Source organism: Idiotropiscis lumnitzeri, chromosome 6 (assembly GCF_059441095.1).
Source record: "Idiotropiscis lumnitzeri isolate Australia: NSW breed Sydney's pygmy pipehorse chromosome 6, RoL_Ilum_1.0, whole genome shotgun sequence".
NCBI classification, from domain to species: domain Eukaryota; kingdom Metazoa; phylum Chordata; class Actinopteri; order Syngnathiformes; family Syngnathidae; genus Idiotropiscis; species Idiotropiscis lumnitzeri.
The window spans coordinates 1,564,282-1,591,173 of record NC_142396.1 but is presented as its reverse complement, the minus strand read 5'-3'; the positions used below and the strand labels follow the sequence as shown (position 1 = coordinate 1,591,173).

At 42.3% G+C, this 26,892-nt stretch overlaps 1 protein-coding gene across 4 annotated transcripts in view; it reads left to right on the top strand.

The window, feature by feature from the left end:
- lingo1a (leucine rich repeat and Ig domain containing 1a) overlaps positions 1 to 26,892 on the top strand; it is a 108,046-nt gene that overhangs the window by 27,623 nt on the left and 53,531 nt on the right. For 3 of the 4 annotated variants that reach the window (XM_088298687.1, XM_088298686.1, XM_088298689.1), the window contains exon 4: positions 21,347 to 21,501. The gene's annotated coding sequence lies outside the window, so the exon portion shown is untranslated. Of the gene's footprint in view, positions 1 to 2,140; positions 2,207 to 21,346; positions 21,502 to 26,892 lie in introns of all 4 variants that reach the window. The other variant, XM_088298690.1, reaches the window with a different exon arrangement.

The window sequence follows — 26,892 nt, the reverse complement described above, 5'->3', positions numbered from 1 at the left end:
TGAGCTGCCAGTAGGGGCACTACGTGATTTTAAAACGTTTAAGTAAGTCATTAATGCAAACAAGTTTGCGTGTTCTCCACGTGCCTGCGTGGGTTTTTTGCGGGTAATCCGGTTTCCTCTCACTTTCCAAAAACATGCATGGCAGGGTGTGAGTGTGAGCACAGATCCTTGTTTGTCTTTGTGTGTCTTCGGAGTCAACCAGCTTCATGTACTGGATCGTATTAGACGCTCATATATAGTGAGGAGGCACGATATTGATTGATTAGTTTTCTTTCGCTTCCGCCTCTCACACAATAGCCCGGAGCATCCCGCTGGCTCGGTCTTCGCAAGCAGCGAGCGCAAAGCTAATTAGACACGCCTCATTCCCCTGAATGCACCCCTCCCCTCCTCTCTAAGTCACGAGGCTAATTAGGTGCAGGTAGAGGTCGTTATGCAAATTGGACCGCCAGAGCGTTGGTCGCCGGGAAGGTCGCCGCTCCGCATCCTTTGCTGGCGACCCGCCTCCGCCGCGCGATGATAGGTGAAGGATGTTGAATTATGTTGAGCATGATGCTGCGCATTCACAGTTGACACTTTGCGTGTCTTGTAAAGGTCAGTGTGTGTTTTTGTGCGTGTCTGGCACATGTCGTGAAGCTGTGGTGGTTGAAAACGCGCGTTTGCCGGCAATAAAAATCACCGTTTGTAGAAACCAGTGGCGAGCCGTGCATTTCGCAAGTAGGCCTTGAAGGAAATCCGACTTGAATAAGTACTCCTCACAATGGTTTAAAAAAGCAAGAATATACTTTCGATTTTTGAACGCTCGCCAGTTCCGACTTTCGGGTGTGTTGATTCCGCATAGTGCCGCCCCCTCACGAGTGAATATCCAATCACAAGTCGCGTTCATCACCTTCAGCGGAAGGCCAGCGAGAAGCCTCGCGATCTGATTGGCTATCGCAACTGTCTGAAATCTCATTGACTTTGGCGGAAGACATGCCCGCACGATTGTGTTTGAAGGCCTCGGACGAATTGTGCATGCTACTGGTTTTATGAAATCTGCCTGGCAACACGAGGGAGCTGAAATCTGATTGGGTCAAAAAATCTAACCTAAAAAATACAACACTAGGATAAAATATGACATCAATGTGAAGAATATGGTGATGATTTCTTGATTTTGTTAGGCCTTGACCGCCCACCACTGGTAAAAATGTGTTTTATAATAATAATAATAATGCCTTTATTAGTCCCACAATGGGGAAATTCGAGATTCAAACCCAGGCCTCCTGGGGAGACTGGGTCCTGAACGCGGCGCCTTAGACCACTCGGCCATCCTGGCAGCCACGAGATTCGAACCTAGGCCTCCTGGGGAGACTGGGTCCGGAACGCGGCGCCTTAGACCACTCGGCCATCGTAAAACGCATGGCTGTGGAACGAATTAAACTCATATCTCAAGGCACAACTAATTGGTTTAAAAGCTGGTGTAGAGCGCGTTTCATAATTCAACATTGTGAACATTTTGGCTTCTTTTTTCCGACGATGATTACGGAGGCCTTTTTAAGTGTTGCAGCTTGATCGCACCTTACGATGAAAAAAGACAGCAGGCCCATTAAGAACTTATGGACCTGCTGTAGTTTTTCCTTTTCCTTTCTAAATTAAAGACAAAAGGCGGCGCGGGGGGAAAGACTGCAAAACAAGAGCGCTTTCTCAATTATTTACGGAGAGGAAATACAGAAAGTCCCCGTTACCTCGTCGTCCACGCTGGCAGGCGAAACCGCACGAAGGAGGCCTCGCTCTTTAAATGAAAAACACAATTTCATTTTTTTTTTAAATTATTTTTACTTTTACTCATTATCTATTGTGTTATATTAATTACTTTAATTATTTTCTGTGGAAATAAAAAGGCATTTATGGATTCATTGCAGTTGTTAAAGTCTGACCATTGTATGGTCGTTTTTGTTTAGTGCGCCCCTCACTGGCCAGGTTTGGCAACCGCATTTATAGAAGTGTGCACTCATTGCTGGGGTCAAGGGTTAAAAGCAAGATGGCCGCCTGAAGGCAGGTGTGTGTGCATAATGAGACAAATGGCCTTGGCATGCAAGCCGGCCGCTGGGCAAGTCAAAGTATTTTTCCATAACAGGATTTTACATTTTGCTTTATTTTTAAGCTTGAAAGAAGCAGCGCAGTTTCAAGATGAACAACTCCGGAAACCTGCTTCCTGAACAAACAAATGGTGAGTGAATGAAAATGGTCCATTCGAGAGCGTTCAATTGCCTAGGGACATTTCAGAATGTTCTATCAACCAGCCATGCATGTTTTTTGGAATGTGGGAGGAAACCGGAATACCCGGAGAAAACCCACGCAGGCACGGGGAAAACGCGCAAACTCCACACAGGAACGTCACAGCCGGAATCAAACCCTGCACCTCTGCACTGCGAGACGATCGTGCCGCCCGCATAATTTTTATTTTACTTATTTAAAAGTCCAGAACTGTAACATGATTCATCTTTCCAAATTTGCGCCGATCCATTTTTTTTTTTTTGATGTTGCGATTATCGTTCCCAGTTAAAAGGAGAATATTCTGCATGTATAGATTTTAGAGTTTGTTAGCTCCAAAATACAACTCATGTGATTATCGTTCCGCCTTTCACTAATCACGCACGCATTTCTACTAAAGAGCAATTTTATTTTTTTATTTTCCCGAACGGCGCACCCGTATAGAATTGTTCTGAAATAAAAAGCGTCTGCAGTGGTAATCACGGAGTCAACGCAAGCGTGTCAAACGTGTAATTAGAAATTAGTGTGCCTGGGAAATAATCTGAAAATACAGTTAGTGTATGTCCTGCGGCGATATCGCCGGCTCATTATCAAAGCTGACAATAACGTCCAATGGCATGCGAGCCGAGGCGATTGCGTTACTCCGAGCCGCCCGCCGCCCGCTGGCGGAGGGTGCACGAGGACAGGCCAACGCCTCTCGACGTGATATCAAAAGTACAATTGGGGAAGACGTCCGGCAGAATTTTCATTATTGCGAGTTGATAGTTAAGAGCCAGTAGCCCGCCCCTCATTGCACATGTCGGGTTACCATGGAAACAAGTGAAGAAGTATACGTGCTGTAGATTTGCAACGATTTCTGATGGGGACAGATTGTGTATTTTTTTTTTTTAATATAAGGAAATGTGCAATATCAGCAGAAGGAATCATAACGTAAAACAAATGTTTACCAAGAACAAGTTGTTCTCATTCCAGTCAAATCTGCTCTCTAGCATCTCACATGCCTTGCCAATCGAGACGTGCCGCAAAAGTCGGCGAGCCCCCTCCGAAATGGTTTGACGTTGTCGAAATGGAGAAGGGTTATTTCTTTCCGACTGAAACGTCGCAAAAAACCTCCAACGTGGATCAAAACAAGGCTGTTATTACTTTGGGCTGAGCACAAAAAACGGTGAACAGGTTGTGAGGATGCCGAATCACGAATACGATGCCAAACTCATCTTAAAAACTTCCTCCTTAAATTGAAATAAATACTTTACACATTGTTTGATTTAAAAAAAAAAAAAAAAAAATCCGCCAAAAGTGCATGTAACTTCCAGGAACAACCCTGACTAAACTTCATTTCAACATACTTCCTTGACACCAATTTCTTTTTTTTTTTTTTTTTTACATTTTATGGTGTTTCAGCAATTCAAGGCCTTCAAAGGCCTTCTCTGCTGGCCTAACATAATCAAGAAATCATGATCATATTCTTCACATTACATCCTTGTGTTGTATTTTTAGGTGAGAGTTTTTATCCAATAAGAATTCAGTTAGCTTGTGTTGCCAGGCAGATTTCATCATACCAGTAGCAGGCACTATTGGTCCGAAGCCTTCAGATCCAATCGTGCGGGCATCTGTTCTGTCAAAGTCGGCTTTCAGATTTGATGGACGGTTGCGATAGCCAATCAGATCACGAGTTGGCGACAGTGAGCCTTCTCGCTGGCCTTACGCAGAAGGTGACGAACGCGACTTGTGATTGGATACTCACTCGCGGCGCTATGCGGAATCAACATCCCCGAAAGTCGTAACGGGCAACCGTTTGAAAATCTCAAATATATTCTTGCTTTTTTAAACCACAATGGCCGAAGGAGGGAATTTAATTGCAGATACACTTGCGAGGCCATTTTCAATCCTGCCGCTTAATTACACTCTGACATTTCTGCCCATGACAAATACCTTCACACCAAAATAATCTTATCGGTGAAAGCGCTTGCATCTCAGGTCAGTAAGACGATAACCAGCAGGCCACTGCCTGCCTTCTGCGTAACATTCGTCACACAAATGATCCAATAAATCCCAAACAATTTCATCATCTTTTCAGACATCTTATCTTATCTTTTTAAAAATGCATCCGTTGCTGTTCCGACAGCGTTGATAGCATCTTCTAATGACGCGGCTTTCTTGGCGGGAGCTCCCGCCGCAATCCCACGTCATCTCCAACTCGGCCTTGTTGATCATTCCAGATCGGCAACAGCGATCCGGAATGGATACGCTGCGTGTAAATACCACCGCTGTGCCGCGTGTCGACATGTGAAGTAGCTGCAAGCTGTAAACTGCACTTTCTGTCATGCCGCCCCCCCCCGCCCGAGGACGAGGACGAGGTGTCAGGTTGACGAAATGTTGATCCCGCCGTGAATCGCCACGGTGAAATCGATGCGATGCAGTAAGCGCCGGCCGCAATGAAGACTTCCTGTTGCTTTATAGCGGAGATAGACGACGGCAAGCTGGTACTGCAGCGGCAAAAAAAAAAAAAAGTGGTTAAGTCAGAGTGAAAGAAGGCTTTGCAAAGTTCCTCTCAAAATATAATGGATGGGGAAAAAAAAAGCAGCTATCATGGCTGTTTTGTTCTGACTTTCTTGACTTTAAGGATGAATTGATGCCATCAAGCGACTTCAAGCGGGAAGCTCATAACGTGATTCAAAGAGTTACTGACATTTTTTTACGATTCGTATTAATCCAGTTTTGGCAGCAGCCTGATAAACTGCAGCTCGTGTCATAAAACTTTTTTTTTTTTTTTTAACGAGCGCAAGCTTAACTAGGAGATACAAAATAAAAGTTGCTCATTTCCTCCTCTTGGAAAGAATGGCAATGGAAATTGGTTTCAGGGTTTTTATCTGGGACATAAGTGCTTAGCTGCTGGTCAGAAAGTTACAACTTTTGAGATATTTGCCTGTCCAGGTTGACTGTGACAATTTGAAGCAAGAAGCGTTTGAATTGGATCTCATTGGAGTTTAAAGCACAACATACCGATGTGGCTATGAAGTAAATCAGCAGCTTTGTTGTGTTCTGCTTTAGCCAGAAAATCCTTTTGGTTCAAAAAAAAAAAAAAAAACGTTGCCCATTTTCATATTTAGTGTCCAAGTGTAGGTGTTCTGGCAGGACAGTTGTAGCGGGACCGTCCAAAAACACAATTGCATCATCCCGGTCACTGCCGCCACATTATCCTTTTTTTTGGAGTGATCCGTTTTTACCTCCCACACAAACTCGCTCAGCCATTGCATCCCAGATTTGATTTTATTTTTATTTTTTTGAATATGTTGTCCTGCTCACAAGATAAGTTAAGTTAAATATGGAGGTTCACTACGTCGTAGAGTGACCTCTAATCAGAATCTGACCAAAATGCCAATGAAAGAGTTGGCAGGATGTAAACATAGAAACACGCAAAAGCTTGTGGAGCAACCACGTCTAAGTGCTGGTGGAATGCTAATTGGTTTGTTTGGATATTCGTCATTCATTGCTCGAAGGCAATCGTGTTCATGACTGTGCGGTTTATAGGGTGACGTAAGATTCTGGGGGGCTGGGGGTTGGTTGGCAATTTTGGGTACCTTTTTAGCGACTGTGTGTGTACAAGGCAACGTCGCAGACAGAAACGGGAGCGATCCACTCCAAAATCTTTAATTATTTGACAGATGCTTGTCAAATAGTGGGGCGGCCCCCCGCTGGGGGGTGCGAGGTGTGATGTTGAGGGGGGCGCGTGTGACCCTGGGGAACACGCTATTTTTCCCCACCATACTCCAATAAAGTGTAATTGCACATCCTCTCCAGTAGTCGGCAGTGGCGCTCTCCTTGCCCATTGTGCGCAGCGAGTATTAACTAAATGCTATTATTTATAGTTGCTGCGGAGAGTGGGCGGTGGTGGGGGCGGGCGTGAATTGTTTTCTTCGTGCTAGGGCGCATAACAGAAAATAATTGAGAAGCACCGGCTTAAACGTAAAGTTTTGACGTAGTAGTTTCTCAAAATAATTGAAATATGCAGTCAGCTCGATTCTGGCTCCTGAAGAGCCATATACCGTATTTGTTTTCTGATTCTATGGTTAGTTATTTTGTAAAAGTAAATTCATGATATTTTGGAATGCAAACTGTAAAGTATCCGATAGATAGCAACTGTGTTTGTTTATTTAATTACTTCAGTTCTGTCGCCGGCTCCCCTACTTGAAAATGAAAGAAAAATGGCGCTGCCTGATAAGTAACGCCTTCCTGGAAAAAGTGCTTTGTTATTGCCGCGAACCTCTCCTGGTGTCCTTGGGCGGGGTTGTTGGAATGGTAACAGCATGTGGTGAAGACAAACTGGTGTGGAAGAAAGAATCACGGAGCATTAGAGGTTAAAAAAACAAGCTCTGCTGAGTTCTCAATGTTACACTATGCATCAGGTATAAGTTTTGAAAAGCTGGATAAAAAAAAAAATAAAGAAATAAATAAAAAGCAGCAAGTTCTACCAACATTGACTCGTGTACTTTCTCAAGCTCAGAGAGCCAGGGAATAAAAAGGAACTAAAAAAAAAAAAATTTTCCCTGTTCGAGTATGCCAAAAAAAAAAAAGGTCATATTTCTTGAAAGGGAAAAAAAAAAAGCCCCAGCTTGATTTGTATCTATAATTTGATTTGTGAGGAAAAACAACCAATTAGATTGACAGACGATGTGTCAATCATTTGTTCCGCGCTCGCGGGCGCACTCGGAGAGGCCTCACGCTCAACTGTTGCCTCAAAATGAAATTTGTACGGATTGATTTTTACGTTGATCCGTGCATGTGTCGACAGTGTGTGTGTGTGTGTGTGTGTGTGTGTGTGGGTGTGTGGGTGTGGGTGTGTGTGTGTGTGTGTGGGGGGGGGGGGTGTGTGTGTGTGTGGGGGTGTGTGGGGGTGTGTGTGTGTGTGTGAGAGAGAGAGAGAGAGAGAGAGAGAGAGAGAGAGAGAGAGAGAGAGAGAGAGAGAGAGAGAGAGAGAGAGAGAGAGACCCCCAACTTTACGTGACCTTCGAAAATGAAACTTCTTACTCTTCCTCTTATTTTGTCCTTCAAATGTGCGACTCTGCAAAGAGTGAACTTCAAAAACAAACAATATGGTGACGCGTCGCGTCTTATTCCATCGCGCCTGCGTTCTAATTACTTGCATTCCTGGTGGGCCCGCACAAACGTGACGTTTCGGTGACGGCGGCATGCGTTCGCGCTCCTCTTTGACGCCGAGCTGGCGTCCCGTCCAATCGGCTGGCAGCCGCAACAGCATCTCGGGTAATTATTTACAGGAAGCCTCGCCGCACCTGCTAAAAATATCTCCCTTCCTCCTCCCTAGCCGGGATCCCTCAAGCTCTGAGATTGTCAAGTAGGTAGGCCAGAGGAGAAGAGAAGAGAAGCTCGTCATTTTAACTTGAGGAGGCATGTCTGACATTAGCTAGACCATTAAAAAAAAAAATAATAAAAAAAAACAAGCTTCCGACCAGGGGACTTCATGACTTCAGCCGACTTGCATCCCTCCATGGTCTTGCGTTTTCGTTTCAGGTCAAAATCACAAGAAAGTTCCTTTGGTGTCCTCGCCAGAATCGCTCAGTAATCATGAAAACGGCGCAGAATTACAAAAATCTGAAGTCTTCATTATAAGCGAACAATTCAACGGTTTTCCGCCATTCTGATGTCACATCATTAAAAAATGACAAGCAAAATTTTATTTTGCACTGTGTAGCTTTAAAAATAAATATTCCATTTTATTCAAAGGAAATTAAGATAATCGACAGCCAAGCACTGCACTCCATTTTGCATCCGTCGGTCCAAAACACAATTCATCCGTTCCGCACAAACGACCAATTAATACACGCCATCTTTTGAGTTTAAACAAAAATATTTATGCGAATTGAAAAGTTGTGAGAGGAATTGTGCTTTTGAATGCTGGTTGTTTGTAATTTGTGCATCCTTGTTGATTCAAACTTTGTTTGACAAATATTAAACATGAGTATCGAGCTGGAAAAACAAAAGGAAAGTAAAACATGATGATGAAGCAAAGCTCCCAACAAAATAAATATGATCAAAATCCATCCCTGGCACTTGGATGTGTATCGATTTTTTTTTTTTTTTTTTTTTTGCTCAGCCGTGTGTTATTTGATTTGAGACGAGTGCATCACATTTTTGACACCTCGCCAGTCACCTTGACGCTTGTCCTTGTGCTAAACAAATAAAGTGATTCAATGACGTTAGTTTAAGGGAAACGCGTTGATTTTAAGCGGACACATTTGTTAAAAAAAAAATTAAAAATGCAGTCTTAAATGTTGTATAAAATGGGACTAATTAGGGATAAAATCAGATTATCAAACCTTTCTTCTAAATCATCTTTTTATTTATATATTTTTTGTTCACGTTATATTTGAGTGACCAACTTTTACCCGGACATATTTAAAATGCATTTTGTTTCTTTATTTCTTTAGTGACCTTTTCTTTTGGTCCAGTTATCTAAGAACTCAATATGTAAGGTTCTTGGTTAACAATGGTGTTTGTTTTTTTTTTCAACCAGATTCCGTAGCAAAGCCGAGAAAACATAATTTACAAAAATGATTGTTATTTAAACACGCTTGCAGAAAATATTTAAAAAATAAAATAAAATCAAAGTAACGTAAAGAAATTATTTTTAAGATAACTTGGAAAAAAAGCCATTTAATATTGTTTAAAATTAATTTGGATAACTGGATAGCATAACGGCTAAATGCAGCTTCACCATGTTTACTTGGAAGTCTGGCCTCCACAAATCGGCTCGTCTCGGAGCCCTAACGGCTTTTTACTCAATCGCATTTCTTTTTGTTCCAACATTATATTTTATTTATTTTACTTTAGAATTCAAAACACACACGAACATTTACCAGAATAAAATGTATATATAAATATTAAATAAATATGAGCAAAAAAATTACAAATAAAATAATCTCACAATTATGTAATTACAATGAATTACGCCAAGACTTTTCCGCCCCTTCAAACAGATCAAATTCTCGAAAGGAAAAATAAGGAAAAGAAAAAAAAAATGTTCCTAAGTATCCTCGTCGTCATCATCAGTCAAGTCAAGCGGAAGTGTCGCCAACATTTGTTTCAAGCAAAATTTGAAAATCTATTCCTCAACAGCATTTAAAATGTTTGTATCTTTGTCTGTGTACACTTTCTGTCATCCAGGTCAACATAATCAGCAAAAAAAAAAGAAATCCAAACTTTTCACGACGCTTGTTTGTTGAATTTGGGAGAAAAAAAAAATTCTCATTTTCCGAAAACGTTCCGAAATGAAACTAATGATGCCATCACCCCGATTTTTTTCAATCGTAGCACGTTAAGTATTGAGCCGAGAGCCCGTGAAGATTATTGCAATATATTTCCATGATGTATATTCATATGCAACATGACAACGTGTAAATGTGTGAGGAGCTGACACCTCCGGAAAGCTTTGTAATGGCTCGAGAGAGTGAGCGAGAGAGAACTTGTACCCGTCACGCCATGCGTAAATGTAAATGTAATTCATCTTCGGGTGGTGTCGACAGTCCTCATTTTATGATGATGATGTGAGAACGCACGGACTCATTTTTTTTTTTTTAACACATACAACAGGAGAGATAACCCCTGCATGTGCGAGATATGGACATAAAAGCCGGATAATCACATTTTCAGATGGGAGCAGTGATCTCTCGCACCCGCCGAGGTTTAAACGTTTCTAAGTCCGTGCTTTTCAATTTCCCGTCGAATCATCTTATGTTCAAATCGGATAATGTTGATTAATAGTGTGTAGTGACGGTAAAATCAAGCTTCAAATTTGCTCCATGAACCAGTTGTTGTATTTTTTGACTCCTCTAGATGGCACTGTTGCTTTAAATACAGAGTTCAAGAAATGGCTTTCAGCCCAATGTTGAATCGAGAGTGCCATCTACAGGAGTCCAAAAATACAACAGCTGGTTCATGAAGCAGATTTGAAGCTTCATTTAGCCATCACTAGGAATCTGCTCTTAACTCATTCACTACCAACCGAGTAAAAAAAAAAAAAAAAAGGATCTTTGACGTTTTTAGCCGTCAATGGCAGTAAATGAGTTAAGGAGGTTGCTCAGCAAAACACACAACACACGACTTCTGGTCGTGAGTTGAACCGAGAGTGATCCTGACCATTCCAAAAATAAAACTCCTGGGTTGTCCTTGTATCGAGAACGCTTTAGTGTTTCCTTCTCAGGTGGACTGCGGTTGTCCATCAGTGAGTCGACTGGGACCGTGTGTTGTGTTTTGCTTATTTTCATAACGCGAAACAGCTGCTCACGCAGATTTGTGCTACCAAAATTACAGAGTCCGGGCCACATGTGGAGGGAGAAATAGGAACGCGCACGGGTAGCCTCTCATTCATTCAGGCAGCTGTCGTGCTGCATTACGGGATTTGGATGTTTGGGTGTCATGAGGGCCTGGTTTTACACCGCTGAAACGTTTTTGCGGTTTGTTAAGGCGTCAACACACCAGTCGGTACACTCTTTGGTGTCGTGCGCCACGTCGTAAAGTCGGAGACGTTGTTGGGGCGAGTTTGGCCAATTCGGCGCGTAGAATCGGGTCGGGCGTTCGGGTTAAATGAACACTGTGATTGGCTGTCAGATAGCGAATCAGTTGCAAGATGCGGAAGCGGACAAACGGAGATATTTGAAGCTATTTCTCATGAACTCAATGAACTTTGCTCATTTCCACGTCTCCGATGTGGACGTAACAGTTGGCTGGACGGAAGAATTTCATTCACGAAACATCACCGTCAAAGGCTACACATTGGCTAGCGCCGCCGATGGCATGGAGGGGTACTACATCTCACGCCTGAAATCTTTCGGGAAAAGCAGCCGAATGGTCTTACGGTTCCTGTAAGACTCGTGTGAGCGGTGGTAAAGCGGTTTCGAGCCTCCCTCATCTCTCTTCTTTTGCATGACACCAGGCCTTTCTTTATTTTTTTTTTCTCTCTCCGTGTTCACTGTAGCATCTTTTCGACACTTGCGATGCCTGGGGTCAACAAGCCTGTGCAGATAAACACTTTTTTCCAGATGACAGCTCCGATTCCTACGCTTTGAGATTCACACGCTTTCACTTCGTTAATCAGCATTCAGTGGAAGCGTTGTCTCTTGATGCCACTGTTTCTCTCACTTCCTTCTAAAGTGAATTGAAAAACAACACATGAATCCAGTGGGCTGCCATTTTCCAAAATAAGATCTACCTGAATTGCCTTGATCCTCTTTTTGTCGGGTCTCATGCCGCTCTGGGGCTAAAAGCGGCGCCCGTCCCGGCTTGTTTACATCAGAAAGCAGTCTGGTGTAAGGCTGGAAAAGCCTTTCAGATGTCACCCCCCCCAACCCCCCCAATGGCATCGGCTGCCTTTCTTTGATACGTCAATCAGACTGACAAACGGCGCTTATCTCCCTGAGAGAGAGCGATGAATCGAGCGCCCTCCTCTACCATTTCATTCCAGCCAATCCATACGGGCCAAACCCTGAGAGTCCCTTCGGGGATTTATTGGATGCACATCGCCGATAAGACTCCACTGAGATGGGGAGGGGGAAGGGGGGGGGGTGATCTCGGGAGGGGTTCTCCTGCGCGTGGGAGACGGGCGCATGGACCCCATCTGAAATGCGATCTGATAACTTTCATTATTTGTCAGCCCTCGCGCTCTCTGATTGAAGCGCCACGGGAAAAGATGAGATCATCCATCAACAAGTCATCTGCCAGTGATAGCTAATCAGATTATTGATCAACATTCGGGTCATCATCAAGGACTCGCCGTTCAAAGTTTGGGATTTCTTCAAGAACTTGTTTCTATGGCGACCAAGGGGCGAAATGTCTGCGATGGCGGATCAAGGTCGCAGGTCAAAGTTGTGCCGGGTGCAGTTTTTCTGATTGCTTTAAAAACATTTTGAAATTGTGTTTGGAATAATTCAAGAATTTTAGTGACAGGCGACATTTTGCAATGTGGGATTTGTCGCTTTTGAATCGTCGCAGGCGCCTGACGTCCCGTCGTTCTGTTTGCTAACCTCGTGCCCTCTTGTAACAAAACGAGGGATCGGCATCCATTTTGATTTTTCATTAGGTGGATATTCCAACTATATTTTTTTTCCAATTGCCCTTTTAATCGAACAGAAACTTTGACCCTTCACGTAGTCTAATGCAGCGAAAGATTTCCCGCAGCCCATTCAAGTCTGACAGCATTTCAAGCATTCGAGTGTCGGCATCGTGTCATCCTTCCGTCTAAATCGTTCTACTTGTAAAACTGAGGCCCATCGAGTCAAGAGGTAGACGTCTCTTGACGTTACACATTCATTTATACTTCATCCATTAATCTCCAAACCCTAAAAAGACACTCAATGTACTTTTTTTTTTTTTTTCCTCAGAGACTCAATTGACAGTTTGTCACATCGCAAAATCGCCAAACATTTAACACCGACTGCTAAACTTAGCCTCTATTGCAGGTGTGGGCAAACTACGGCCAGGGGGCCACATGCGGCCCGTTAAACGATTTAATCCGGCCCGCCGAACTTGAAAAAAATTATTTTCTAAATACTCTAATATATCAAAGACAGATATTTTGTTGGCATGCTTTTATTTGTTATCATTTCAAATTAAATTGATTTTTTTTTTTTCTCAGATGAGGTGAGGTGACCAAAACACTCCATCCATCTGCTCCTGGTCCGGCCCCTCTGTCAAATTTTAGAACCCATTGTGGCCCGCCAATCCAAAACGTTTGCCCACCCCTGCTCTATTGCATTGTTTCCCTAAAATGTTTGAATCTTCTCACATGTTCCAAATGTTTCACAGGGGAGAACTTCACGATTGCGATAAATGTAAATAAACACCGCGAGTTGGCGTCACCATAAAATCATCTCTAAAGACACCGCGAGGGCTTTATGTACTACTGAATTATTCCTTTTGTTTACACGTGGGCGATGAAGCCTGATTGCTTTTTCTTATTTTTTTTTTTGTTTTTTTTACACGCCGTAATGGACTGGCTGGGAAATCTCCCCAAAAAAAAAAAAAAAAAAGATGATAAATTAGAGATAGCAGCGATAGCAGCTGAGTCAGCAGAAAACAATATTATGTTTCTGACCTTTTGTGATGGGGACGGTTCAAGGTAAAGCTCGCCAATGATCTGTCACAGAAACATCTGGCCGGCAGATTAAAAGTTGTGTGCTGGACAAAAATCACCCGATTTGACGCCGGACTGCCTTGTTGTCTGTTGGCTGATTCAAGGTTGCTTACGTGCTGTTATTTAATTCTTACTTCTTTCCAATTCAAATGAATGACGCCAGTCAAAAGATTACACTTGTAGCGTACGCAAACTCGCAATGAATAAAAGTCTTCTCAACGATCGTCCTTGCGCTGAACACTTGCGATGCTGCTGCAAGGCCGCAAAGCAACTGAAATCGTACGTAAATAATCGAGTGGTAACGTGGACAGATTATTTATTTAAATGCAATTTGGTGAGTTTTCAGAGACATGATGCTATTTTGCTACAAATAGAGTGCCATTTATAGGAGTCCAAAAATACAACAGCTGGTTCATGAAGCAGATTTGAAGCTTCATTTACCCATCAATAGTCGCCCCCCCGACCCATAATTGTTAATTATGTTGTTAGCTAACGCTAGCTTGCGCAGCTAGCTAACAAAGTTGTGGTTGTGCTTTGCTTTTATCTTTGCCTATATAGTGGCGCCACATAATCCGCCCGGTTCTTATGAAAAAGAAACCGAAGCATTTTATGACTGATGACGAGAATGCTCTGATGAGTAAAATCAAGTTGATGGATAACATTTCACATTTCTCCGCCTGTGTTAGCGTTAGCGCGTTGTGTGGTCGATGCATGGCATTAAAGGAATGTTGGGTCTGCGGGTGTTCGTGTTGTGTCCCCCCCCCCCAAAAAAAAAAATAATCGTTGCCACTCAAGTTTGCTTCATACATATTTGATAGTGATACTGGAAAAAAAAAGGTTGGGCCAAATAATCAGTAAAGGTTAACATTTGAATTAGCTAACCCCTAAAATCAAGTAAGATAATTAACACCGGTAAAATATCTCATGTTGTAACGTTGCCCAAGTCGTTTTCACCGATTAATTGATGAATTGTTTATCCTTTAATTAAAACTGTACTTGACCTGCTTGGCTCCCTTGACACGGCTTTTTATCTGGGCCCCCGCTAAATTGCCGCCCAACTTAATTAGAGCTGACCGAGGTGGAAGGGCGGGTGGGGGTGGAGCGGTTGACATGTGACGGCAGCCAAGTGTGATATCTCTCTCCCCTCTTCTCCGTCGCCTCGCAGATGATCGTCACCCAAACTTTGCCAGGTCCTCTTAATTACCTTGATTGCGTTGTACTTTTAAATGAACGTATGAATATGAACGCAGACGCCTGACGGAGGCAAGGAAGGGAGCAGAAGTCGTGAACCATGAAAGGCTGCGGCGGCCCATGATTACTTTAGCGTGTTCGAGAGGATTTCATTGTCTCGGGGGTGGGAGGGGGGATGATTTGTTTTTGCTTTTATTGTACGCTGACACTTGGCTGCGCTTTACACAAATCTAGAATTTTGAATTAACATTCAAATACGTGCAAAGTTGTTTTCCGATCTGCATAATAGATGTCGTTCGTGTATTTTTCTCCTCTCAAGTTTTTCCCGCAAAACTTTGTGTGAGTTCGGGGCACAGGCGGACATTCTGCTAAAAATTGACGTGGAGTTGTGTGTGCGTCCCCCCCCGCAAGGTAACTGTCCATTTGTTTGTTTGGTTTGTATAAAACAGTTTTAGTCAGATGATGTTAAAATGAGTGTTTGTGATCATGCTTGAGTTCTCGCCAAAATTATCATTGAAATTATATTATATTATTATTTGTTATTATTTTGACAATTATTATTTTTATTATATTTTTAAATATATTTTTTACATTTTAAAAATATATATTTTTTATTTTATTATTATTATTATTAATTAATCTGCTCCTTCTCCAATAAATTTTTATTATGACTTAACCTATAATATTTGCCAGCTTCACACAGATTTGATTTAATGTAGTGCTGTCAAGCCATTAAATTTTTAAACTAATTAATCGCAAAGAAAATCCGTAATTAATTGCGATTAATCGCTTTTTTTCCTACTATTTTTTGTGAAGCTTTTAACTGGTATTTACTTGAATCATATGTTGTAATTAATGTAAACTCACGTAATATGAAGTTTATTTTAAAGACTGTTTTTTTTTTATCCTTGACTACGATCTAAATTAAAAATCACAATTTTTCTTCGAAACGTTTGTCAAAACGTACAGTGCAAATAAATTTTTGAAGTAAATAAAACTGAATTAAAATATTTAATTGCGTGAATTTAAAAAAAAAATAATCATGAGTCAACGCTTTAATTTTGACAGCTCTAATAATAAAAAAAAACATTTCTACATTTGATTTCATGAGCCTATTAAAATGTTTACTTATTTTAGTTTCGTTTTTTTTAATTTTTGCTCGTCATCAATAAATCGTTTCTCAAAAGAGCCCGTCAGTGATACACGCTGTTTCCCTGCGAGACAAGCCGCTTAATTACAACGAACGCCCCCCATTGCAAATCATTTCACGGCCTCGACTTCACGTTGTAAACAAGCCGAGTATAAATGGCTATCCTCGGAAATGACTTGTTTGCGTTTTCCTACTCATTTCCCTGATAATTAAAAATTCAGTTTAACGCTTAGGCAAGGTGTACCATTCCAATTATATCCACCCCCCCCTCCTATGGAAAAAAAAAAAAAAAAGCCCCCTTGCCTGAGAGGCTGTGAGCACAGTCGCAAGCAGGTCAATGAAGAGTCCCCAGAGTGCGGTGGAGGTTAAGTGCCTTGCTGGGAGGCGTCTTGAAGATGTTAATTGTTGAGAGACAAGAAGAGGAAATCTCACTTCCAACTCGTATTCCCACCTCTGTGCAGGAGCGCCGCATCCACAGAGGATCTGCATTTCCAAAGAGAAAAAAAAATTGGGTTGTCAAACGAGACATTTCAAACTTGAAAAAAAAATCATTTTAAAGCCCTCTTTTTTTTTCTTTTTTTTTTTTTTCATTATTATTTTCGGAGTGGGGGGGGGACAAATCTCTTGTTTGAAGCCTTGCGGGTTCGGATTACTGAGGCGAGATAAGGGGGAAATATTGGTGTAATGGTGAAAGCACTGACAGAAAGTCGCTCCTTCAATGGAGATAAGGAGAAGCTTCACACATTTTTTTTTTGCCAACTGAAGTACTTTGGCAGTGGCACTTAAAAAAAAAAATTGTGACAGAGATCATAACTCTTTTATGATCAGATATTCTCTACGCATTTGACTGCCAAATGTGCTAACTTTCAAATATCGCCACTCAAGCGAGGCTAGCAAACATGTCGTTGAGCGGTTTCCCCGTTGTTCTCAATCGACAGTCATGGACAGCAGCTGCTATTTGCTTCAGTTTGCAGGTGAGCCTGAGTAGGATAAGAAAATGGCTGAATGAAAGGAAAACCCACGGAGATACTGGAACATGGTTTGAGAAGAAGGCAATGGCAATGGGAGAGTGGCTTTTCACGCCTGGCCCACCCCACCCCCACAGAAAAAAAAAAAAAATCGCATGCCGTCCTGTCCCAAAACATAGTTAAAAAAAAAAAAATCCTGTCCTATCCTGTCCCCATCCTGCATCTTGAAGAATGACTCCCACTCTCGTACCAATCCCATTTTGGAGTTCAGTTACATTAAAAAAAAAAAATCACATGCCGTCCTGTCCCAAAACATAGTTCAAAAGAAAAAAAATCCTGTCCTGTCCTGTCCCCATCCTGCATCCTGAAGAATCTCGTACCAATCCCATTTTGCAGTTCAGTTACATTAAAAAAAAAAAGCTCTCCTGCCCCAATCTTGTGATTTCATGCAAAGTTGGCTCCCATCCTGCGAGAATCTCGGTATTCTCTCTCGCTGGCCTTTCTTCAAAGGTGATAACACGTTTTGTGATTGGATACTCACTCGTGAGGGGGCAGCGCTATGCGGAATCAACACGCCGTAAGTCGTAACTGGCGCCCGTTTGAAAATCTAAAATATATTCTTACTTTTGTAAACCACAATGGCCGAAGGAGGGGATTTAATTGCAGATACGCTTGCGAGAACACTTCACCGAAGGCCTACGCGTGAAATGCACGACCCGCCACTGCTAGATGTGTCTTTTGCACTCAAAGCCGATCCAAGAATGTTGCGCGGCGACTCGCTTGACTTGAACTCGCGGTTCACGCCACTGTCAGCTCCACTCCCCAGGACGCCTGTTAGTCATCTCGGCCGTGCCGCGTTCTCCACCGTTCCTCGGGGCGTGGCGGGGGCGGTGTCAGCGCCTCCCGGGTGTTGCGGTCGCCTATCAGGTGGCTCGTGGTGAGAGCTAATCCTGTCGAAAACAGAAATGTTTGCCGCCTGGGGATGGAGCGTGGAGGATGGCGATGCGAGCGCGACGCCACCGGCCCGAAGGAGTCAGTCATCCATGTGCACAAGGAGAGATAGCCTAATCTTGTCACAGACACTGCGAGGAGGAGGAATCAAAGTCTCAAGCGCTCGGTTGCAAAGACTCGAGCTTACGGAGGTGATATGGAAAGCGCGCGATAGGAACCGAGAAGTTGTTTTTCTTCTTGGAGAGCTTTGATGCCGTTGAGCTCCAATTTGCTTAGGCATGCATTTGTTGCGTATTGTATTCTACGGCTTTTGGAAATGACTCTCCCGTCAAGGGTACAATTGGATCGTCATCATTTTCCGTGTACTCGTTTCCCGTTTTTTTTTTTTTTTTCCTTCCCCATGTGTCAATTACTGATTCCTTTCCTGACGAGTGCTTTTCAAGCTCGGCAAATTTTAGGTTCCACCCAAATGTAGAATATATTTTTAGCCAGTGTCACAGGATTTTTCTTTGGCTTTTAAAAGTTTTTTTGTGACTGGAAAGGCAAAGATGATTCGAACATTTGCTGGAAATTAATGTGGCGTGAGTGGACTCCGTTTCAAACAAACACACCCCCCCCCTCATACATTTTGGTAAAAATTGATCACAATTTTCGGACTTCAAGTGATGTTAACCGGAGATTGTTCTTCAGTCTACAATTTGCTTGAAAGTCACAAAAACTGTGATTTTTTTTGTTGTTGTTGATCTCTTAGCCACGTCTGATGTTTGCAAAAAAAAAAACTAAAACAAACTGCAAACAAAAATGGCTAAAAAAAAATTAGTTGAGTGAACGATGGTTAAACTAACTTAAAAAAAAAAAAATCTCAATTAATTACACAAATTTTTGGAATCTGGTGAAAGCTCTTAGTCTTAGTCACGTAACTTGCGGCAATACGAAAGAAACGTCCAAATCAACCATTATGTGCAGGCGTGGGCAACCTACGGCCCAGGGGCCACATGCGGTCCGTTAAATGTTTTAATCCGGCCCGCCGAACTTGAAAAAAATGAAATGAAATAAACCTTGTTCATGTTTTATTTTCTAAAAATGACATTTTTTCTTTTCTTTTTAAGTCAGTTTGGTTTTGAAAAATGAATGACTGAATGATACACAAATTGATATTTATTCAACATGTTTTTGTGAACAAATGATTTGAATTGTGCGTTGTTCTGCGACCATCAGTTTGTCTTTTTTGACACAAATGAGCACTGAGTAAAAATTTCTACTTGTCTCTTGTTTAAGTCGGGCCGTTCAACTCTAAATCGTTTTTTTTTTTTCCCTTTCTTGATCGGTCGTGTTTGTTCAAGAAACATTGCCCGCTTTTTGCGTTTATTCCGTCATCTTTAAAATGTCAGCTCAGCTTTGGCATCTTTTCCTCCGTCTCCTTCTTGCTATTCTGCATCGGCGCACCGGCAAGACCGCAATTCTTTGCCGAGCCGTCAGTGTGACGGAGTGGCAGGAATCCTTTTTGCATGGCCGAGTTGATGTCTTTCAAGTGGTGAAACAAACGTGCTGAGTTCCCTCATCAGCCGCTCCGCTCGCTTCTTTAAAACACTCCGCTGAAGAGGAGCTGGCGTTCAGCTTCTCATTGGAGCGGCAACAATGCATATGCAAGTTCAGCAATCGCTGGGTGGGCCTGTCACATCTCGCTTTAGTGCTTAAACACATCCCTGTTAGATTACATCTCTGATTTATGGCCGAACAAGGAAAGTCATTCCCTTTTTTTTTTTTGGAGCATACTCACCAGTTTTTAAACATTTTTTTATTGAGTTAATCACATATCACAGATTAAATATTTTTTTTAAAAATTAAAATAAAAATAATATGTATATATAATTTTTATTATTATTTCTTTAATTTTTTACTCTTTAATTAATTTAATTAATATCCATCCATTATCTGTACCGCTTCACACATAGACGACCAACCATCCGCGCTCACACCTAGCTACGATTTTAGAGGGTTCAATTAACCTGCCATGCATGTTTTTAGAACGTGGGAGGAAACCGGAGTACCCGGAGAAAACCCACGCAGGCACGGGGGAGAACATGCAAACTCCACACAGGAAGGCCGGAGCTGGAATCGAACCCGCGACCTCTGCACTGTGAGGCCATGGCGCGAACCAGTCGGCGACCGTGCCGCCACAATTTAATTCATATATTTGATCAAATTATTTGTCATATTGCACTGGAGAGGGGCGCTCTCCAATCTCATTTGACACTCAGTACAATGACAATAAAGGGCATTCCGATTCCGATTCCGATTCAGATTCCGATTCTGAGCAAAGGAGGAAGACGATGTCGCCGTGTGTTTGCATGGCGGAATGTGACATTTGAGCTGCAGTAAAGCGCCGTAGCCAGATATCATGCTCGCAAAGTCATTGTTGTGCCACTAATGAGGCCGCTGATGGCTGGAACATCTTGCTGAGAAAGAACAAGGTGTCTCTATTAGTGGCGACAAATTACTCAAGCGCAGATGTTAGTAAGTAAGCAAGCCCGGCGAAGCAAAAGTTCATCGCTTCACATTTAAGTGCGTTAGCATTTATCTGTGGGGCTGTCATCTCACGCTGTCTCGGTGCCGTCTTTAATGTACAAATCTATCCGGCGTGCGATTGCGAAGAGCGCTCCGAGCGGCTCCCTTTCTCGTCAAATCTTCGCTGTGATGAATGAATAATTCATCTGTGGCCGTGTCCGGCCCTCCCCACTGCGAACAACATATTTTTACATCTCCAAAGCATGAGTGTCTCACACCCGCAGAGAGAGAAATGGAGCATGTGCTTATTACTGGCGACAAGTAGAGATGTGAACTTTATGAGCGAAGACCGCATTTTCAAAGAGCATTCAAACAGTGCGGGATGACAACACGTGCAAATAACCACTTTGACATGGTATTCAGCCGCTCATGGTTGGAGTGGTGAGTCAAGGATTTATTGAATTTAACATTCTCGTGCTGCCCCTTATTTTTGGAGGAATAGTCAAACACAAGCATTAAAGTCTTTTCGCACTGCACTTAGCGAATCGCAGCGCGCCGTCGACCGACCTCGTTCCTTTTTTTGTGCGGGCTGCCGCGGCGTGATTTTTAAAATGCTGTGCTGTGCCGCGGGGAGAACATTTGCAGCACCGTCGCCGTGACGACAGAAGGCGCATCCCGTCGGAGAAACGCCGGCTAATTAGCGATTTGACACAACAACTCTTCAATCGCTTAATCGACAACTAATCGATTTTTCAATCGTATAGGACCATTGTTTAACTTAAAATTGTCCAAATCCTCTCATTTCAGCCGCTGAAATATTTAAAAATCTTTTTGGCAGCGTAAGTAAAAAAAAAAAAAAAAATGTGTTTGCGCAAGTGCGCACACCCTTTTAAAACTGTTGATGTGGTTGTGTTCAGATTTAGCCAATCGCCTCTACACTGATTTAAATAAAATAAAAAAGTCTGCACACACATGCCACCACAACTCCAAATCAAGTTCAGCTGTTCACATTTTTTTGGGGTCACACACTTTGAACAGGGGTGTGTAGACTTTGTTTAGCCGCTGTACATCTGTCATGCAACCAATTCGTATTTCCTGCTCACCAATTGATATATTTGTCGTCCCCATGTTGTGTGTTTGTCTTCAAAGCGTTATTTTAAATGTAACAAATGTCTTTTCCAGGTAGCTGATCGGTGGGAGAGGCCATGAGATCACAGGGAGGAAAAGTGGATTAAGCGGACCCCAGCATTCCTCATCGCCTGCTTCTCCTCTCGTTCTTCTGCACAGCGAGCAGCCGCAGCCGCACATTAGAAACAACACGTCCAGACTAACTTCCTGTAAGTAACACGGCGCCACGTTGGCTAATTCGCCAGGACGAAACCTAATGCGGCCTTTTGGGCAAAGCGGCCATCTTGAATGTGTCATATTTATTGTTGATGTTTCCAATTTGCATCACGCATTGCGTAATTTTGTTGCAGTCCCTAAAAATTGCGCACCGATTTTAGCATATTTTAAATAAAGCAATTCTTATTTTATTTGTGTACTTGTAATATTTACTTGTAACTACAACTTTGAGTGTTTATAATTAAAACACTCATTCCAATTTAGGAATAACTTGGGGTGACATGACCATTTTGGAACGCGACTTTGTTGTAAACCGAGAACGTCTTTGTATAAAGAAACTATTGTAGTCTCTCATTCATCCCAGACATTGAAATGATTTACCTCATGATCATGGCAAAATGGATAAGCATTTTGGAACCTCCATGGCCTCCACTTTACTTTTTAATTTTTTTTTTTTTTTTTACTTGCCTGGATGGCTGAATATGATTAATTTAGCAAATCGCTCCAAGCAAAAGTGTCTGCTAATCTCTGAGATCCTGATTCTCTCAAAAGTGATTTGACACTTTCTGACAACACACAGATACATTATTTATTAGCCCTTAAATCATTTTTCACACTTGCTTGTCCACAGGCCATCTGGGTCAAACTCAAGGCGCGTGGGCCAGATTTGGCCCGCAAAGGGCAAATCATGCGCGTCCACTTCCTGTTTTGAGCACATTTTCTTCACGTTTAAGCAGAATAAGAATGCCCTTTATTGTTATCATACTCATTAGATTGGAGAGGTCCCCTCGCCAGTGCAAATATAATCATAAAATTAAAAAAAAATAATAATAAATTGAATTTTTTTAAAAAAACATTGAGTTTACTGCTAATACTCGATTATTTGACGGACTTTTCTGAATTCCAAAATATTCAACAGATGCTATTACAGACATCGCAGTAGCTGCCAAAAAGAATTCAACAAGTCAAACAACGACATTAGTCCATAAAATGGTTCCGTCACCAGACGACAAAATCCAGTCAAGAGACAAATGAAAAAAATTGAGATGCTGTTGTTTTTTGGTGTCTGCGACTCAAATTTGCCCTCCAGGCTCTTTTATTTAGCAACACTCTTCCATTCACTAAGATGTACCAATCGAATCATTTTTAATTCTTAAGATCTACAAAAGAGAAGCATCTCACGTTTTATTATGAATCGTTTGATGACGCTCGGCTTCTGAGACGCCATATCAGCGATCTGTCAGGCGACGCTGCCGTCGCCTAACAGATTTTGGATCCAATTTCAAAAAGCCGCCCGATTACGATCTCCGGATATCTGATTTTATGATGATTATTATATTTTTTTTTCACTTTACCCTTCCAAACTGAGTGTGAATCCAGCCCAAGTCACCTCAAAGCAGTTTGTCGTTCATATTCCATTCACTCGTGAAGCCCCGGGAAGGCATTTTCTTTGAGATTTAGTAGCCCTCATTAGCCTACTTTGTTTGATTACACCCCCTCCGAATGTACTGCCTCGGTTCCTCACCTTATTTCAGCTGCAAACGTCTTTGAGCACAGCTTAGCTTTGACCCCGTAAAAAGCGAGAAAGGCAAGGACACACAAAAAAAAATGGACCTATTAGGTGTGTGTTCCTAGGAAATGTGTCCAGTGGACTGTAACGATCTCCTATTGGGCGACTGCGACATTTTTTTTTTTGCTTTCCAAGGGGATGAGCATTGTGAGGAAGTGGCATCACTTCAGCTCCTTTGTGTCAATGACTCCAAAATGGCCAATTTCCTCTCCGCCATGTGTGTTTTCACGATTTTATCATCCCCCGTCGTCGTTATTTAGTCGCACTTAGGCCCATCAGTCATCGGTGCTGTGTTGAAGAGGAGGGGAGGGGTGGGGGGGGTGGGGTCGTCTGGCGGGGGTCGACACGCAGTAAAACTGACGGACGGCCTTCCGCATGAGTGAAGACGTATGAGACGGACGGGAACAAGAACGAGACAGTCTCTTTTTTTTTTTTTTTTTTTTTTTTGTTTTATGATATTTTCAGTCGCATCAAATGGTGCGATCAGAGGGCAGCAAAAAAAAAAAAAAAAAAGACGTTTCTGAGACTTTTAGATGTCGTCTCATTCCTGGAAATGTGCGGAGCGGCTTTGTTCGGAAGACACAATTCGACTCTTCACTTGATTTTAATTGTAGGCTTCGATTTGGCTTCTCCTGTCTTGAAATCATTCAGAATAGCGAATGTTGAAGTGACAGCTAGTCAGGTAATCTCCTACAAATGCCCGAAAGTCATTCGATGTTCATATTCGTCAACTGCCTTGTCAACTTTGCAGCGGCTCTTAAATATCACTCTTGACCAGTGGTGAGCCGTCAAGGCCTGCTGGCCTAACATCATCAAGAAATCATGATCATATTCTTCACATGGATGTCATATTATATCCCAGGGTTGTATTTTTGGGTGAGAGTTTTTATCCAATCAGAATTCAGCTGGCTCCTGTTGCCAGGCAGATTTCATGATACCAGTCGCACGCACTATTCTTTCCGAGGCCTCGGATACAATCGTGCGGACATCTCTTCTGTCAAAGTCAGTCTCCACTGAAGGCCTACGTGTGAAATGCACGGCCCGCCACTGGTCTTGACAGCTCGCCATCTCCTCCACCTCTGATGGAGGTGGTGTGTTTGTTTGCCACGATGACATTGTTGGGGTTACATCAAGGCGCGTTTTTCAAATCACACGAGGAAGCTCGCCCGTGCAATGTGACCTCCATCACAAATGAACAACGCTTCATCGGTGGCCTTGCCGAAGGCTGCAGATGGGTCAGTGTTTATTCCGGCCCCGGTGCGCTCGTGCTGCACGTCCTCTATCGGGTCCAGATGGTGTGCTCTCATCTGCTTCTCGTGCCCTCGTCTTTTTTACGCAGTGTGTGGTCGCGAGCAACAGGTTTCAAATGTCCCATTTCATCCGGCGACAATCCTTGGGAAAGTGCCCCAAAGGAGCGTGGCGGTTTTTGTAAGCACAATACACGGCAATGCTATCCATTGCTTTGCCAATAAGCCGTTCAAGCAGCTTGTGCGCGGAAAAGCCAATCAAAGCATTACAACAGTTAGCGCCTGGTGTAAAGTGCGCTTCGGTGATTATGAGATCTTGCAAAGCTTTTTCACGCCGTGCGCTAATGTTCTAATGCGGAGCCGCTGGACCACAGTGAGTGCTGACCCAAAATGTTTGAAAGAGGGGCGGGGGCGAGTTTGTGTTGTTGACTCGCTTCTTTCACTTCCATTAAAGACTTTTGAGCTCAGACTTTATTTCCGTCACGCTCAGTCTACACTTTGAAAGTTTGTGAGTCGGAATTTGGGAAACGGGTCCTCATCAACATCACCTGGCTTTATAATGCTTGGTCTCTTTCCACTATTAACCCGTTCACTCACTACCAAAAAAAAAATAAATAAATAAATCTTTGACGTCTTTAACCGTCAATGGCAGTCAATGAGTTAACAAGTCAATCACCATGATCTATCCAGTGGCAGGCCGTGCATTTCACACGTAGTGAAGTCTTGCTTAGTCCGACTTGAATAAAAACTCCTCGTAATACCATCATATATATATATATATATATATATATATATATATATATATATATATATATATATATATATATGTACATATATATATATATATATATATATTTATTATATGTATATATATATATATGTATCTATATATATGTATATATATATATATGTATCTATATATGTATATATATATATATATATATATATATATATATATATATATATATGTATACATATATATACATATATATATATATATATATATATATATGTATACATATATATATATATATATATATATATATATATGTATACATATATATATATATATATATATATATATATGTATACATATATATATATATATATATATATATATATGTATACATATATATATATATATATATATATATTCACCTTTCGCGGGTTCAGTGCTTCGCGGGTCTAAAAAATATTCGGGGGCATTGTAGTTTCGCCGAGCGGCACGACGGGGCGCTGGAGCGGTTAGACGGCCGGCGTGCGCCGAAGAAGAGCGTGGGTGAAGAGGAGAGTGGACGAAGAAGAGCACGTTCCCCCGGACACGATTGGTGGCGACGTTTCGCGCGGTTCGGACCGTACGAGAGCTCCGGAGGAGGCCGGCCGGCGTGCGTCACAGTTAAGCCGAAGAGGAGCACCTTCCCCGGGCACGGGCGGTTCCAAGCGGCCCCTAAGTTTAACCGAATGGAAGCTCCGGGGGAGGAGGTCGGGCGTGTGTCACAGTGAAGCCGAATAGGAGCACCTTCCCCGGGCACGGGCGGGGCGAAATGAAACCGAGTTCAACCGAACGGAGACACGCTTCGGGGGAGCAGGTCCGGCGTGCGTGACAATTAAGCCGGAGAGGAGCACCTCTTCCGCCCGGGCACGAGCGCAGCGCGAGGCTGTCAGTTATGAATGAATAAATGAATAAATAAATAAATGAAGAATGCCACCTTTCATTTCACAGGGCACACCGGACGGCATACCAGCAGGTAAAAGTCGAAGTAATTAAATAAATACAAAAGGAAGTAATTGAATAAATACAAAAATAATGGCTGAGGAATAAAAAAATAATAAGTTTTAATAATAATTTTTTTTTTTGTTATAACATGAATTTCACTCTCTCTCTCTCTCTACCCGTATATATATATATATATATATATATATATATATAAATTATTATTATTTTTTTAAGCATTTTTTAAGGTGCGCCGCTACTTCGCGGATTTTCAGTTTTCGCGGGTGGTCTCGGTCCCCATTAACCGCGATAACCGAGGGTTCACTGTATATTCATTTATATTTATCATATATGTATATTTTTATTTATTTATTTATTCATCTGTTTATTTATTTATTTTGGTAATATTATTGTTTTGTACACATTACAATTAAAAGCATGAAAACAAATATATGAGCTGATCACATTGCCCTCAAGTGTAGCTTGACTTTTGCAAGTCTTTTCTTCAAACAGAAATTTCAGCTTGACCTAGTTTTGGCAGGAAACGAAAAACGATAAGAGCCCCCTCGCCCTCCCGTTCCGCAGCGGTGTCAATAGCAAAAGATTGCGCGCATCACAACTCGCCTTGTTTTGCATTTTTTGGTCATAAAGCTGAGGGAGAAAAAAAAACAGGCGCCGATCTCTCGGAGCAAAATGTGTGTTTGCCCAAGATTTCCCCTAATCCGTGCTGCAGAACTCCAAACAAGAATCCAAGGTCGGCCTTGCGAAGGATGCCAGGGCCGCCGTCGTATCGTGTTGCGGGATTTGCAGCGTCTTGATTCATGATCAAACTTTTTGGTCGGAACAAACAAAG